Source organism: Sturnus vulgaris, chromosome 17 (assembly GCF_052056855.1).
Source record: "Sturnus vulgaris isolate bStuVul1 chromosome 17, bStuVul1.hap1, whole genome shotgun sequence".
Classification (NCBI taxonomy): Eukaryota; Metazoa; Chordata; class Aves; order Passeriformes; family Sturnidae; genus Sturnus; species Sturnus vulgaris.
This window is the reverse complement of record NC_142259.1, coordinates 1,672,009-1,687,567: the sequence shown is the minus strand read 5'-3', so window position 1 is coordinate 1,687,567 and position 15,559 is coordinate 1,672,009. Positions and strand designations below refer to the sequence as shown.

At 56.1% G+C, this 15,559-nt stretch overlaps 1 protein-coding gene across 4 annotated transcripts in view; it reads left to right on the top strand.

The window, feature by feature from the left end:
* DLGAP4 (DLG associated protein 4) overlaps window positions 1–15,559 on the top strand; it is a 116,669-nt gene that overhangs the window by 35,318 nt on the left and 65,792 nt on the right. For all 4 annotated transcript variants that reach the window (XM_088175016.1, XM_088175015.1, XM_088175018.1 and 1 more), the window contains exon 2: window positions 14,348–14,441. The gene's annotated coding sequence lies outside the window, so the exon portion shown is untranslated. The remainder of the gene's footprint in view (window positions 1–14,347; window positions 14,442–15,559) is intronic.

Genomic DNA, 15,559 nt, shown 5'->3' with positions numbered 1-15,559 from the left:
ACACCTGCCTGATGTCCTGGCTCGGGGAGAGCAGTGCCAGGTCTGCAGGCAGGTATTTCATGGCAGCAGAACCTCAGAAGCAGCTGTCCAGTGTCCAAGGAGGGGACCCCAGGAGTGCTCTGACCGCCAGACACCAGGGAAGATTTGCCTGAGTAGAGGAGGTTCTGCAGGGAGCCCCTGAGGCCCCGAGAGCTGGGGATGACTGCAGGGTGCCCATAGACTTCTGGGGCAGCAGCAGTGCCAGGGAGCCCTTCTGCCACCTCAGCTGCATCCCAGGACTCAGAGTCACTCTGCCAGGACTGTGCCAACAACAATAGAGAACCTCCCCCCGCTCCTGGGACAGGCTGGGGATGAGGGGTCACATGAATTCCCTGTGATTTATGGAGCTATGTGCATGCTGAGACAGCTGAATCCCACAGCCTGTCATCCCACCTGCACCTCAGGTACGTCTGCCTCACCCAGTGCTGCAGGAGAGTCCTTGTGCCTGTTCCCAGGCTGCTGGGTGCCCAGCAGTGGCTGCCAGCAGCCTGCCCTGGCTCCCCAGGCTGCATTCCCCGGGTCCTGGCAGGGTCTGAGCCCGGGGGGCAGGGGCTGGGCTGGGCTGGTGCTGGGGCTGTGATGCTCATGCAGGCAGGCAGCAGTGGGGGTAGGTGTCCACAGGGCCTGCCTGCTTTTTGTGTTCCAGAACAAGGCAAGGCGTGACCCAGAAGGAGCTGCTTGAGGCTCAGGGGCCTGTGTGACATTTGTGACATCTGCACTGATGGTCTTCCTGCAGGAGCTGCTCTGGCTCCAGCCAGGGGTGATTCTTTCCTGATTCCCAAACTGGAGCAGAGGGGCAGGCTCGAGCCACCCGGGCACCCCAGAGCTCGGGAATGTGGGCTGCCCACCTGGGGGTACCTGAGGTACTGAGGCTCAACCCATGTTCCCAAAGCATGGAGGGGCTCGCAGAGGCTGCTGGTGTCCCCACATATATTTTAGGACAGGAAGAAATGGCCTCAAATTGTGCCAAGGAAGGTTTAGGTTGGATATTACGGAAAATCTCTTCATAGAAAGGGTGGCCAGGCAGTGGAGCAATCTGCCCAGTGGTGGAGTCACCATTCCTGGATGTCACATGGATGTGGCACCTGGGGAGGTGGGTTAATGGTGGGCTTGGAGGAGCAGCTGGACTTGGTGCTCTTAGAGGGCTTTTCAAACAGTAGTGGTTTTGTGATTCTGTGATTCCATCTCCTCCCTAGATCACTCTCCTGCAGTGAGTAACTCAGATCTTTTTCAGCTGCAGAACCCTGGGCTTTCCTCAACCTCTCACCTTTGGCCTCAGCTCCGCTCCACCATGAGCTGCAGACACTCCGGGGGCTCCACTCTTGGTGCACCCCACAGCTGCGTTTTTTTCCCATTACTGCCATATAAGAGACTGAAACAGAGATGTCTGTCACCGTGGGCTGGCAGAACAGGGGCACTGAGGGAGCTGGGAAGCTGCACACCTGCATGCAGCACTGCAGACCTGTCCGAGTGTGCTGTCATGCCTCAGTTTCCCCCTCTGTGGAGAGGGGCCAGCTTTTTGCAGGAGACATTGCTGCCACGCAGGCACCTGGAGCAGGGGCTGAGCTGAGCAGAGGAGATGACAGACTGGTTTGGGTGGGAAACCCAAAAAAAACATCCCTACCATGGGCAGGGACACCTTCCACTATCCCAGCTTGCTCCAAGCCCTGTCCAGCCTGGCCTTGGACACTTCCAGGGATCCAGGGACAGCCACAGCTTCTCTGGGCAAGTTGTGCAAGAGTAAATGGGTGATTTTAGCACTCAAAGTTCTTGATAGAGGGCCCTGAACCACACTGGGAAAGGCTCTTATTTTCCTGTATCCCCTCCCAGGTGGGACATGGCTGGTGTGGGAGCAGAGGGGAGCCCCAGCACTGCTCTGCTGCAGAGCCCCTGTCCCAGGCTGGGCTCTGCCCAGGTGACACACAGGGGCTGCCCTGAGTCTGGTTGGTGCCTGGAGACCATGGCTGCTGGAGGTGGGTGTGCTTCAGTCAGGCAATAGCAAGAATGGGATCAAGCTGCTAAAAAATATCCTGCCAGAGAGAAAGGAGAGCCCACAGCTCCCTCAGAAGGGCCTCCACACACTTGGAGCCTGTGTGCTGGCAGCCAGGGGCAGATGTCCTTCCTGGCTGGGTTTTTCTTTGGAAACATCAGGATTTGGGATTTCACCCCTCTGTTTGGTAAGGATTTTGGAGGTTTAGCATTACCACCCTGGGCAGAGGGATGTCCTGCCACCCCTGCACGTGTCACCTTCCCTTTCCCCTCTGGTACCTGCTGGGGTTCTCCTGTGCTGCACCAGACCAGCAGCCTCGTGGGGAAAAACACAGAAGCAAACCCTTCTGTGGTTCTGGGGAGCAGCAAGGTGTCCCTGGGCAGGGGCAGCTGAGCATAAGCTTTCAAGGAGCTTTTCCACTGTGGCAGGTTGGTGGAGGACTTCCAGGAGGAATTAACCCAGAACCTGCCTCTGTGCATGAACCAAACACATCCCCTTCTGCCAAGTGCATCTGTGTCTGGGTGAGGTGGGTCCAGACCCAGCTCAAAGTCCAGCCAGTGCCATGGCAGGTTTTTGCCAGGGTTCTCCACCTCCAGAAAAACCCCACACAGGGACTGACACCCAAGACTGTGTCTCTCCAGACCTGTGGGCAGTGACTGGGAAGAGCCTCTGCTCTTTGTTTTTGGCCTTCATATGCTGCTGTGTTTAAAAATTCAGCAGCTCTGATTTCAGGCACAGCAGGCAAATCTCTCCTTGAAACAATTGGACTGGACCAATTGAACTCAGCTCCCAGGAAAACAGCAGGACCTTGGCTGGGCTTTGGAGATCTCAGCCTGCTGAGGATCCCTGGAACAGGCAGGTTGGAGAAGCCCAGGAGGTCCGAGGGCTGTGGGCAGGTCCCCAGCCAGCCTCAGCAGCACTGGTGGGGTTCCCTGGATGGATCTGCAGCCAGGGTCCTTCCCAAGAGCTGCCTGTGGGAGTGCTAGAGGCAGGGCACTCCTTGTGGACCAGGTAGTGGGATCCTGGCATGGAAGAAGCTCCAGGAGGGTTTAGGGATGGAGGCAAGAAAGCATTAAATGCAGGATTCCAGAGAGGCCAATCATGAGGGATCACAGCCAGGCTGCAAATCCTGGGGATGTCTGGCTTGTTTGAAAGGAAGGGGCTGCAGCAGCTGCCTATTGATGCATTCTTGGGTAAACACGAGGGTGGAGAAGAAAGAGCTCAGCTAAAGGACACAAGAACTGCTGCAGTGTTTGGGGATGTTCAGGCTGGAAACCCATGGTTTGATTTTTCAGATCCTCTGGGGAACTCACCTGCCAAACTGAGCAAGTCAAAATCCATTTTTTTTCAAGTCAAAGTGCTTTCTCTCAGTACTTTCCTTCAGGATGCCACAGCAGCAGTGTCAGGGTTTCCTTCAATTTAAACTAATTTCATGATACTTACAAAATTCCATCAAAGCTGGAATTGGAAACAGAATGTCTGTCTGTCTGTCTGTGAGGACAACAGGGCTCATCTTCTTCCTCCCATTCGCATCTCGTTTTACCCTCTCTCATATTCCTGCTACAATCCCTGCTCTGTCCTGCACCTCCATCCATCTGTGCAGCCTCCATCCTGGAGCACAGGATGATTCCTGGCATGTCCCCTGCCTGCCCAGCCCTGCCACGAGCAGCTGGAGGAGCAGAGGAGCTAGCCTGACCTGCAGGTTTTGCCTGTGTGGCATCTCCTCCAAGCATGGACACCTTCCACGAGCCCAGGATGCTCCAAGCCCCATCCAGCCTGGTCTTGGACACTGCCAAGGATCCAGGGGCAGCCACAGCTGTGCCAGGGCCTCACCACCCTCACATGGAGTAATTTCTTCCCAATATCCCATCTAACCCTGTCCTCTGCCAGTGGGAAGCCATTCCCTTGTCCAGGCTCTTGTCCCCAGTCCCTCTCCAGCTCTCTTGGAGCCCCTTTAGGCACCGGGAGGGGCCCTGGGGTCTCCCTGGATCCTTCTGCCCGCCAGGTTGAGCACCCTCAGCTCTCCCAGCCTTTCCTCATGGGTGAGGTTCCACCCTTCTAATCTGATATTTCACCCACAGGATCTTCTTTTCTTCTTTATTCCAATCTGTGCAAAAGGAAAACAAAGTCCAGTTGTTTCACCAACTTTCTTTCAGTTGTCTGTGCCAGCTGCCCCGAAAGCAGCCAGTTCTGGGGAGATCCAGCAGCTCTCCCCATCCTGGAGCAGAGCTTACCTGTCTGAGCAGGGCAAGTCCAGCATGCTGGACAGCAGGGCTGGAATTTCCAGCTGGAGAATTCCCACCAGGCATGCCCAGCCCTGGCTCCATCTCATTGTACATCATTAGGGGTTCTGCCTGGGCTGGGGAGTATGTGTTGTAGCTGGTGATGTTAATTAAAAGGTAACGATCCTGATGGAGATTTATTTTCAGGCTGTGTGTTTGGAACTGATTATGCACAACTGGGAAACGGAAAATTGACCTCCTGCTCATTTTCCTGTCTTCTCCACAGCAACAGTTAATTGTTGTGGTGGGCAACACTGCCCTGGACAAGCATTACAGGGAGCAATTCTCCAGCCTAGCCCTGGAACCTGGTCCTCACCTCCCTCCCTCCATCCCAGACTGATCCTGGCAATCTTCCCATTCCTTGTCTTTTCCCCACTCCCAGCCAGTGCAGCCTCAGGGAGAGGAAGGCTGATCATGGATGTGGAGATCTTTAGGCTTGGAAAAGGAGGGTTGTGGTCAGCCTGGCAGGCAGGTTGGGCAGCTCTGGGCTCAGCTCTGGACACTGGGTGTGCAGTGCTGCATCCCTGGGATCTCCTTCTCCAGCTGGGACCACAGAGGCAGGCACTGGCATAGCTCAGCAGGCTGGAGCTCTCTCCCTGTCTCCAGGCTGACCTGCCCCATCCTGTGCCTCGGTTTCCCCGCAGTGAGAATGATATTTTGAGTGGAGGGTGATATTCTGAGTGGGGGTGATAATTTAAGCAAGGGTGGTGGGTTTGGCACTTGCCAGAGTTCATCCCTCTCTGCAGCACTCTCTCCAGAACCAGTGGTTCCAGTGGGTACAGGATGCTCTGGTTCTCCAGTCTGTGCAATGTGAACAAGTCCTTGCTGTGTTTTCCTCTGCCTGGCCTTGCACACAGCCTCGTTCCCCATCCCTGCCTTGTCCAGCAGCCTGGAGCTGCCTGCATGGAGCAAACTGGGCTGTGCTGCGAACTGCCCTAGGCTGAGAGTCCCTGGGCTGGGGTCCCTCTGCACCTCACACTGCTCTCTGCAAGGAGAGAGATGATGCCAGAGGGGTCCAGGCTCTGGAGGAAGCAGCAGCTGCCTGGACATGCAGGGAAGGGCTCTCCAGCCTGGCCAGCAGCAGCTCAGGGCTCCATCTGTGCCCAGGGTCAGCCAGCAGCAGACTGGGGGAAGAATAGGCAGCACTGGGGGCAGCTTTAACCCTTGAGTTCCAGGTGACCTGCAAACACAGCCCATAGCCCCACGAAGCCCTCAGGTAGTGCCAAAGCCCAGCACAGCAGCCACCCATAATGTTTTCATAATCTGCTTTCTTGGCCGTGACTGTTCTCCCAGGAAAGGGAGGGGGAGGCATGATTAATTTTCATTAGCCTGGTAAATAATAAGCTTGTTTCCGCTAGTCTTGCCCTGTAATTAGGGCTCTGGTGCCAGGGCCCTGAGAAGGAAGCTGGGATTTGCTGGTGATTCATGGGAAGCTGGGCCAGCCTGGATATCCCACCCTGAGCAGGAAAAGGGAAGAGGCTGGGGCCCCTCGGAGAGACAGAGCTTCCCTCGCTCCAGAGGGCGAAGGAACAAGGGACAGAGTCTTCTGAGGGCAGAGGGCAAAGGCCACCTTGGAAGAGGGGAAAACCCACCCAGAGAGAGAAACACACGCAGGTAGAGGGAAAACCCATCCAAAAGTAGGCTATTATTCAAGGGAAAATGAAAGCAAAGCTTTTATCCCAGGAGCTGGATGTTGACATGGATGTAGGATGAGCTCAGGAGGAAGGAGGTCAGTGATGTGGACATAAGGAGGCGAAGGAGCACCAGGGTATTTGCTCTGAATCTGGGGCTGGGTGACCCACAGCCAGCAGTGTCCAGGTGTCCAGAGCAGCAGGGAAACACCTGCACCCTTAACACACCTCTGTGTCTGTCAGAGGGGCTGGAGCTGGGAAACAGAGCCTACCCCACACAAGGAGTGGCTGCTCTGGGGACTCTGTTCCCTGCCAGGGAACAAAGCATCCCAAGGGGATCAAGGTGGGATCCTCTTCCACAGGCAAAATTCCTCTGTGGAACTTGCTGCCCTGAGATACCAGAATCATAGAGCTAAGGAAGTTTCTAAGGAGAAATTAAAAAGGCTGAAAGGGGTGTGGACGAGGAAGATATCCTTGCCTGCGAGAGGGCCTCTAGAAAAAGCAGTGTCCAGGATGCCACCAGCACAGGGCACCTCCAGGAATGCCTCCATCTCAGCAGCAAGGGGCTTCCCAAGGACGAGCAGGACCTGTGCCATGCTCTGCACGTGAGCCCAGTCCCAAAGGCTCCACAGGAGGAAGCTCCTGCCAAAGAATGAACACACAGCCCCATCAGGGAGCAGTGTTTTCCCAACCCAGCAGATGCAGCGAAAACCCTCATTGAAAGAGCTGTTTGCTAAGGAAAAAACAACTGGCACGCTAATTAAAAGTGACTGATTAAAGGACTGAAAGGGAATTACTCATCGTAATCGTTAAAGGCAGCACCTGCAGAGCTCTCCTTGCTCTCAGAGCACGAGCATCCTCCGCACTGCCGAGGGGACCCGGCAGCTCCGCGGTGACGGAGCTGGGGCAGCCCCGATGGGCTCGGCACGTCCCCTCCTCCGGCACAGCCCCGCAGGCACCAGCACTCCCCTGTGGCCACCAACCCAACTCTGTGGCCACTGGTCCCGCGCGTCCCGCGGAGCTGCTGTGGATGAACGCACGGCAGGCAGTGACATCGCTGTGACAGCAGCCAGAGCAGAGTAAGCCAGCCACAAAGCTCAGCTCAGCCCGGCCCTTCCCTGCCTCTGACACAGCGACTTCTCCACGGGCTCCATCCCTTGTGTCTAAGATGCAGCTGGTGGCCACGTCAGCGTGGGGCTGGAGCCATCAGCACAGAGCAGGGACCTGGGAGTGTTTGCAGCCCTGTGGTACCCGGTGGGTGATGCAGGTTCTCCCAGGTGGAACACCAGGAGCTTCTTTGTCCCTTCCAGAGCCAGAGAAGGAACAAGGTTAAGGGCGTCTCAGCAGAACTACACGAGCGTGGGGCTTTCTGACACCTGCCATGGTGTGGTGACCTGGTTTAGGGATTTTTTGGTGAATTTGGTGTGGCCATGTCAGGCTGTGCCCAGCCTCATGAGAGATGCTGCCCTTTGTCCCTTGTCAGCAGACAGGCAGTGTCAGGGACAAGGAGCGAGGACAGATCCTTCAGGTGTTCCTGCCACAGGAGAGCAGGTCAGTTCCCAGCATGGTCAGGTCATGGGCACTTTTCAGTTTGTCCCCCTCCCGACCCCAGGCAGGAGCAGGATCCAGGGTACCCTGGTGGGGACAGACTGTGCCAGGCTGCAGTTTGGGGACAGGCTGGGCAGCACAGGATGTGGCTCTGAGCCAGCACCTCTGGCGTTCTCTTCACTCTGCAGCCACATTCCAGCTCAGGTTGGCTGTGCCAGCCCTGTGTGCCCTGGTTTTGCTGCCCAGCCCAGGGCTGCAGTAAGAGTCAGCAGAGCCAGGGACAGTCCATGGCTGGGTGTAGGTGCAGCTGTAGCACTGGAAATAAGCCTTTCTTTGGCTTTGGCTCAATGTGCCTCTATTCTTTTCCTCAGTAACTCAGACTGGATATTAGGGGAAATTTCGAGGGTGCTCAGGCACTGGCTCAGGCTGCCCAGGGCATTGGTGAAGTTGCCATCCCTGGAAGTGTTCAAAAAACATGTGGATGTGGCATCTGGGGACATGGGATAGTAGTGGACCTTGCAGTGCTGGGTTAAGGTTTGGACTTGATCTCAGAGGGCTTTTCCAATTTTAATGACTCCTTGATTCTGTGAACATCCACCCAGACACCGAGCTGCCATAAACTGACTCTTTTCTAGTAAGGCGCTGTGGGTGCCACACACAGACCCTGCTCTTCCTGCCTTCCCTGGCTGAGGCAGGGTCTCACTTCAGCCATGATTCTGAACAGATGTGTCCAGCTGCTGAGCCACCGTGTTCTGCACGTCCATCCTGGGCTCACACTGGGTTGCAGTGCTCTGTGCAAGTCTCTCCCATAGGAAGGGAACCTGTTTTCCCTGCAGATCACAGAGCTGCTGGCAGAGCAGCTGCCAGGCTGGGGAAGGCCCTGTGCATTCCTGCACCTTTTTCTGCCTCTGCTGGAACAGATCTGAGAGCTTTGCAGGTGGGTATGACTCAAACCGCTGACCTTGCCTGCTGTGACATCTGATGTCCCTTTGCGCCCTCATTCCTCCCTGAAGTTGTTGATTTTAACATTTGCTGGTTTTAACACTCCAATTATGTGACGCTCCCATTCAGATTTCGGGAGCACAACTAAATCAAATCCTTGTCCATATGTGAGCAGTGTGTTATCCAGGCTCCCTGGCATCAAGGGGAAGGCGCTTAGAGAATTTCCTCTCTCCAAGTCCCTTGTCTGGACCAGTTTTATTCTCAACATCACGATGCCACGCAGGTGAAGGCTTCTAGTCCCTCCTGCTTGTTCTTCTCCCTCACTATTTCAGGTCCTGTTGGGTCTGTGCCACATCCCCATGCCCTCAGAGGAAAGTGTTCCACCACAGGAGCATCTCAGGGATCCGTGCAGTCCCTGCCAGCTCTGCCCCAGCAGAGCCTCAGGTGTGCCCTGTCCTCTCACTGGGAGCTCCTGTCCATGGGCTGTGGCACCAGTGCAGAATCCCTCATCACAATTCCAGGCTGCCCAGCTTAGCAGACACCCCATGATGGGCCCAAGGAGAGGACATGCCACCGCAGCAGGAGCATCTGTTCTCCCTGCTGGGGGCACAGTTCTCTCACTGCCTGGAGGGCGAGGTGAGGCTCCATCCAGCTCCTTCCCCCATTCCTATACCAGGGATCTCAGGGCTCTTTGCTGCTGTTCCTAGGCCAAGAACATGTAACCCCCACCCGCAGTGCCCTCCCCTGCCCTCCAGGGCTGCTGGCCTGGCCACACTCCCATCTCACAGAATCCTCAAGCTTGGAAGAGACCTTCAAGATCACCAAATCCAACCATCATCCTAATCCCACCATAGTCACCCCTAAAACACATCCCTATATGCCACATCCAGGTGGCTCTTGAACACTTCCACACCACCTGCCTGGGCAACTCATTCCTGTGCCTGACCACTCTTTCAGTGAAACAATTTTGTCTAATACCTGATCTGAACCAGTTAAGTAGAGCAGAGGTTATCTCTGTGTTTACTTAGTAAATTGGTGGCAGCAAATTTAATATAAGATCTTAGCAGAAGAGAGAGTGATGTTTCTTTCAAATGAAGCAGACTTCAGGCAGCCAAAGTCACTCTCCAAAGTCTTTCTCTGTTAGGAGATGCCTCCAGGGTCTGGCAGAACCCTGTGTACAGAGTTAAAGGAGTGCCACTGGTCAGGTCCCCACAGTGATGGGGGGTTTGACCTCTGGGAGTCATGAGGGTGGATCTTTTGCCTCAGCTTTTTGCTCACTTCAGCCTCCATCTTCGGCAGGATCATTGTGTGTTGTCCTTGTGTTCAGGACACCCTCCTGTCAGGAGAGCAGGGAGGGGAACAGCCCATTCCATGTGCTGCAGCCTCATTTCCCTGGTCCCATGCCCCAACAGGACCCTGCTGACAAAGCAACTGAGTGGGAGCCTTTGGGCTTGGGGAGGGGAGCACCTTCCTCACAGCTCAGCAGGACTTCCCACTCTTCCCACTTTTGCTCAATTCTTCCCTCTGGTGTTTTCACACACATTTTTACTTCTGTGCCTCCTCAGAAGGATCTTAACCCTGTCTACAAATCTCCCTTATATTCAGCCATATCTCACCTGTGCTCTCCCCTCTCTCCACAGCAGCCTCTTGTCCTTCCCTGGAGGTGCTGCTCCCAGCTCAGCCTCCAGACCTCCTCCATGTAGCAGGTGATTCTGTCTGGGACGCCCAAATGAGCCCAATGCATTTGTTTTACCCAGAGGAATGGTGCAGAGATTAGAGGTACAAGAGCACACATACATTTGCTGTTGTTAGTTCTCTCGCTGGATTTGCACACAATGCTGTTATGGCCTGTTTCAGGAGGGTTGGCAATGTCTGTACCTGCTCTTACAGTGTGTAAATCCAAGTGTTAGAGGGGGTTCAGTTTGGTGACAAAAGCGGGAGGGGTGACAGCAGGAGGAAGGAGCCCTGTGTTCAGCAGCCCCTGGGCACCTGCCTGTGGGGCTGTGCTCTGCTCCTTGCCCTTTCCTCTCTGCCCCTGTGCCAGATCTGCTCATCCCCCCATCCCTGCAACTTCCCTGCTGTGCTTGTGGGATCTCACAGGCTATTCACAGGGCTTTGGATCCAGCACTGGGCTGGCTGCCAGGTCAATGTGCTTGTTCCTTGGAATGAGGGCTTCATCTCCTCTCAGGTCTACCAAAAGCAGCCGTGGGTGGTTTGCTGAGGCTCTTCCAAGTCTGGAGGAGAAGCAGGAAGGAGCAGGAGGTGACAGCCCAGCCTGGGAGGGACCTCTCTTCTCATAGAGACCAAACCAAATGCTTTGAGCCTGTAACATTCCACAGGATTTTCCCTAGAATTAGATGCCAGCACCACCTGCACCTCCCCAGCTTTGCTCTGCTCCAGCTGTGACCACACCAGTGTGGCTCTGGAGTCGCAGAAGGAGAAGGACCACCCTGCCCTCCTCATCTGCTCACTCAGCTGAAACCTCACTGCCTTCCTCAGGAGGCCCCAGCAGACATTGATGTTTCATGTTTCATCACCAACCTGCAGCCACCTCTGAGCTGGGATCAGGAGCACCAGACTCGTCCCTTCAAGGCCTTCTCCAGCCACACAGAATCACCTGAGCAGGCTGCAGCAGGGCAGGCTGTGGCCTCCTCACTTAGACCAAGAGGACAATAATCACCAGCTGATCCTCCAGTGAGGCTTGGCTGCAGAGCATTCTGAGACACCGTTCACCAAAAGTGTCTTGAAGGGGCAGAAATTCATCAGCAAGACACCCCTGAGCAGAGAAGGGTCCTGGATGGACCCTTGGCCGCTTCCTCTGGCATCCTGTGCCCTCATTGCCTGCAAAATCAGGGCCCCAGCTTGGCCCCTGCTCCCCTGCCTTTCCACTGGTCTGCAGCCCCCTTCCCTGCGCTTAGAGCACCTCTCCTGTCCTTCCATTCATCAGCTTCCATCCCACCCCTCAACTCCATCCCACCCCTCAGCTCCATCCCACCCCCTCAGCTTCCATCCACCCCTCAACTCCATCCCACTCCTCAGCTTCCATCCCACCCCTCAACTCCATCCCACTCCTCAGCTTCCATCCCACCCCTCAACTCCATCCCACTCCTCAGCTTCCATCCCACCCCCTCACACTGCAGCCCGCAGCACCCTGCTCCTGAGAATGGCAGGAAGAGGGGACAATGGAGGTGTCTGTATGGAGAAAGGGAGGGAGGGAAAATGGAGTGTCTGGATAGAGGGAGGGAGGGACAATGAAGGTGTCTAGCTGGTCAGTAACATCAGGTGCTTGTGCTGGTGACACAGTTGCTCATTTGCATTTCCTTGGGCGTTGATGCTGATATTAATTAAAAGCAATTATGGTGCCATTTTCTCTGTGCAAGAACAGCATGCAAAGGGAAAAACAGTGTTCCACACCAAAATGCTTCTTCCTCCAGAGCTTCAGTGACCTTGTTTAGTTGGAGGAGCCTGCTGGGTGAGGGGAGGCCTGGTACCCAGGAACTGCTCCTCCCACCCATTGGATGTGCCAGGGCGTGCCGGGACTGGGCTGCTCCTGGGGGCTGAGGCACCCTGCGAGTGCTGGTGACATGCACAGACCTGATGGGTGATGTCAGCACTGCACAGCCACTTCCATCCCCATAGCCACCCCTGCTGCTACAGGATGCTGGGTGCTTGTGGTGGTACCTGTGCAGCCAGGAGGGTGCTGGGGGCATTCCTAGAAGATGCTGGTGGCTTCCACGGTGGCCATCAGTGGCTCCAGTGGTGCTGCCCTCCATCCCAGCACTGGTGGCATTAGAGCAGGACAGCGACAGTGGGTGACAGAGACGAGTGGGTGCTGACACTGGAGTCAGCACTGGCTATGGATCCTGGCTGTGCTCGTGGCTCTGCTGTCTGGATCATGGGCTCAAACCTCACACAACTCACAGCACTGGAATTCCTTTTCCCATGGAGAGAGCTGTGAGAGGGCTGGGCAGTGACAGTGCAGTGACAGTGCAGAGCAGCCAGTGGCACCTTGCCCCGTCACAGCTCGTTCTGGCACAGTCACACAGAGCAGTGACCTGCCACCTCAGGACATTCCCTTAGCCCAGGAATGTCTGGGTTTGGGGTGGGGAGGTGTCCCTTGGGCCACAACAGAGGCCACTTGGCCTGGGTGAAGCCACATGTGCTTCACCTCTGTCTCAGCCTCAGGCTCTGACGTCACAGCCCAGCAGCAGCAAAAAACTCAAGAAAGGGGTGTTTGGGTGTAGAAGATAGGTGAGCTGTGGGGACACATGTGAATGCCTTGCCTGGCTGTCCCAGGACATGTCCCTTTGCTTTAGCAGTTCCTTCTGCAGTGCTGGGGCACAGAGCTGGTGGGAAGGTGATGAGGGTTTGTACCCTATTTAGGAGGCCAGTCTGCTGATCTTCCCAGGCCTTCCATTCTTCTGTCTGTTGAGTTTTCCCTCATGAGGGCCTTGGAGTGAACACAGTCCTCTTATTGTCTGCCTGCACCGTGCACTCTCCATCTCTCCAGTCTTTGCTGCCTTGGGACAGGTTCTAGGAGGGCTGCTGGGCATGTCTGAGGAGAGCACAGTGCCTCTGCCACAGCCAGCACGTGTGGGACCCCCAGACAGGAAAAAGCTCCTCTGGCTGGGTGGTGGCAGGAGCACAGCGGGGTCTCAGGGGCACTGCAGTTCCCATCTCTCCATTCTGGGGACAAAGAGCTGCTACCTCATCTCTGGGCACCAATTTGGTCATCTTCTGCATCACCAGGGTGGGAGTCAAGCCCAGCACCTGGATCTGGCTTTCCTAGAAAAATTGCTGAGGTTTGTATCCTTGTCCCAGCCTTCCATCTGAGCCAAGAAACTGGGGTTCACCTATTTTCACCCCTCTTTGAGCTCTGACAGACCTTCCTAAACCCAGATAGCCTCCTCCATTCAACCAGGAATGAAAAAACTGTCCTAGGAAGGCTGACTCCTCTTTTGGTTCCCAGACCATTCCCATCCCTCGCTTCCCTGCAGCTGGACTTGCCCAGTTTACCCCAGCAGCTCCCAGTGCAGGAGCACTGATTTGTGTGCACACAAACCATCCTGGGATGTTCACCAGTGCAAACCCCAACACCACTGATTAGATAAACCAGGCTGTGTTCTCTGTGGGGTTTTGGGGACGCTAAGAAATATTGGGTGTTTTTTCCCCATATTTATTGACCTGGCTTTTCACAGAGGGAGCATTTTTCCCGTGGTTTGCAGTGTGGTTGGGTGGCAGGGAAGGAGGAGGAACCAGCAGGCTTTAGCTGCAGCACAGTAGCACCTAGTGACCAGCTGGGAGAGGTATGGTGGGAGCTGCAGTGCTGAAGGTGAGAGTCAGAGCAGGTTCTGGCAGGTGCAGTGCTGGGATACAGCAAGGGGAACACCAGAGGTGCCATCTGCCACTCTGGGCAGGGCGATTGTCCCCAGGATTGTCCTTCCTGCCTCCCCGGGCTCAACTCAAAGGGGACAGCCCAGAGGGTGAAGCACAGAGGGTGACAGGATGCCCCCTGCCCAGGGCAGTGGCTCCTGGCTTGGCCATGGACTGCAGGGGCGTTAGTCCATGATAAAGAAGCAAGGGAAGGAAAGAAAAAGAGCACTTTCCTACCAAAGGGCTCTGCCCAACCCTGAGCCCCCAGCAAGCAGCACTGTGGATGTTCTCTGCACCTCGCTGATCTCCGGCTCATCCTCTCAGTGCAGGGACACCCAGAGGGATACAGGACCCACTCCCACATTCTTCCCTGTCCTGTGGGCACTGCCTCTGCCTCATTGTCTGCCATTTGCCCTTTGCTGGACACCTTCACTATCAGGCAGAGCTGTCACAAGTTTGCAGAATCGGGGCTGGGACATTGGTCAGGAAGACGCCTCTCTGATTCCTGTCAGGACATGTCCCCTTTTCTCTCTGCTCCACAGGTCTGCATGAGGGCCAGCCCTGGATCCCCGACGGACACACGGTGCCCAGGATGCTGAGTCTGGCCTAGTCCCCGAGCCCAGCAAGCTGTGAGAGGTAGGGGGTGGCCCAGGGGGGCTTTGGGACTCCCGAGGGGGCCGGGGTGCCAGACCCGGCTCTGTGCTTGTGGGCAAGGGCCAGTGGAGCTCCTGCAGGAGCAGGCCGGGGAAGGGAAACTGGGAGGGTGATTCAATGACAGCCCTCCCTCCGTCTCCTGGCGAATCCCGCACCACGCCCCTCGCAAAATAAAGTTATGAAATCTCCTGCCCATCGCTATAGTAACGTCACGCCTCCGCCTGACCCACTTTGAGACAAAGGAAGAGTTGCCGAGCTCCGAGCACGCGGGAGCTGCACACGGGCCCAGCCTGGCCTCCCGAGGAACGGCACAGGGAACTGCTGCCCTCTCCCACCTGCTCCTCTTCACCCCGGCACCCTCAGGCAACACGAGCTGCTTGGTTTGAGGCACTGAGCAAACAACAAGAGCATCTCCACCCCGCATCCTGAACGCGGGCAGGGCCCTGCCCAGCTTCATGTGGACATTTAGGCCAAGGGAACATCTGCCCTGGAGCAAAGAAACGTCCTTGCTCAGCTGGTGGTGCAGCAGTGACAGCCAGGGCCATTCAGAGCATCCTCTAACTACTCTGCCACAAATATTAAGGGCAAGGAGACGGAGAATCATGGAATGTTCTGAGTTGGAAGGGACCCACAAGGATCATTGATCCAACTGTGGCCCTGCACAGACACCCCAACAGTCCCACCCGGTCCCTGGCAGCTCTGTCCAAACGCTCCTGGAGCTCTGGCAGCCTCGGGGCCGTGCCCGTTCCCTGGGGAGCCTGGGCAGTGCCAGCACCCTCTGGGGGAGGGAAGAACCTTTCCCTGAACTCCAACATAAATCCCCTGACACAGCTGCAGCCGTTCCCTGTCCTGTCACTGTCACAGAGCAGAGCTCAGCACCTTCCCCTAGTGAAGACTCCAATGAAGTTTGACCTCAGTCTCCTCCTCTCCAGGCTGAAGTTCCTCCTCCTCAGCGTGGTCTTTGTGCCCTGGAAGGAGCACTGGGGCTGTGGTCCTGAGGCTGCTGATGGCTCTGGTAGCACAGAGAGGCAGGAGGACTCAGATGGGGTTTGGGCAGGGGGCAGCACAGGAGGCCAAGCACAGTCTCTGCTGTTGTCTGG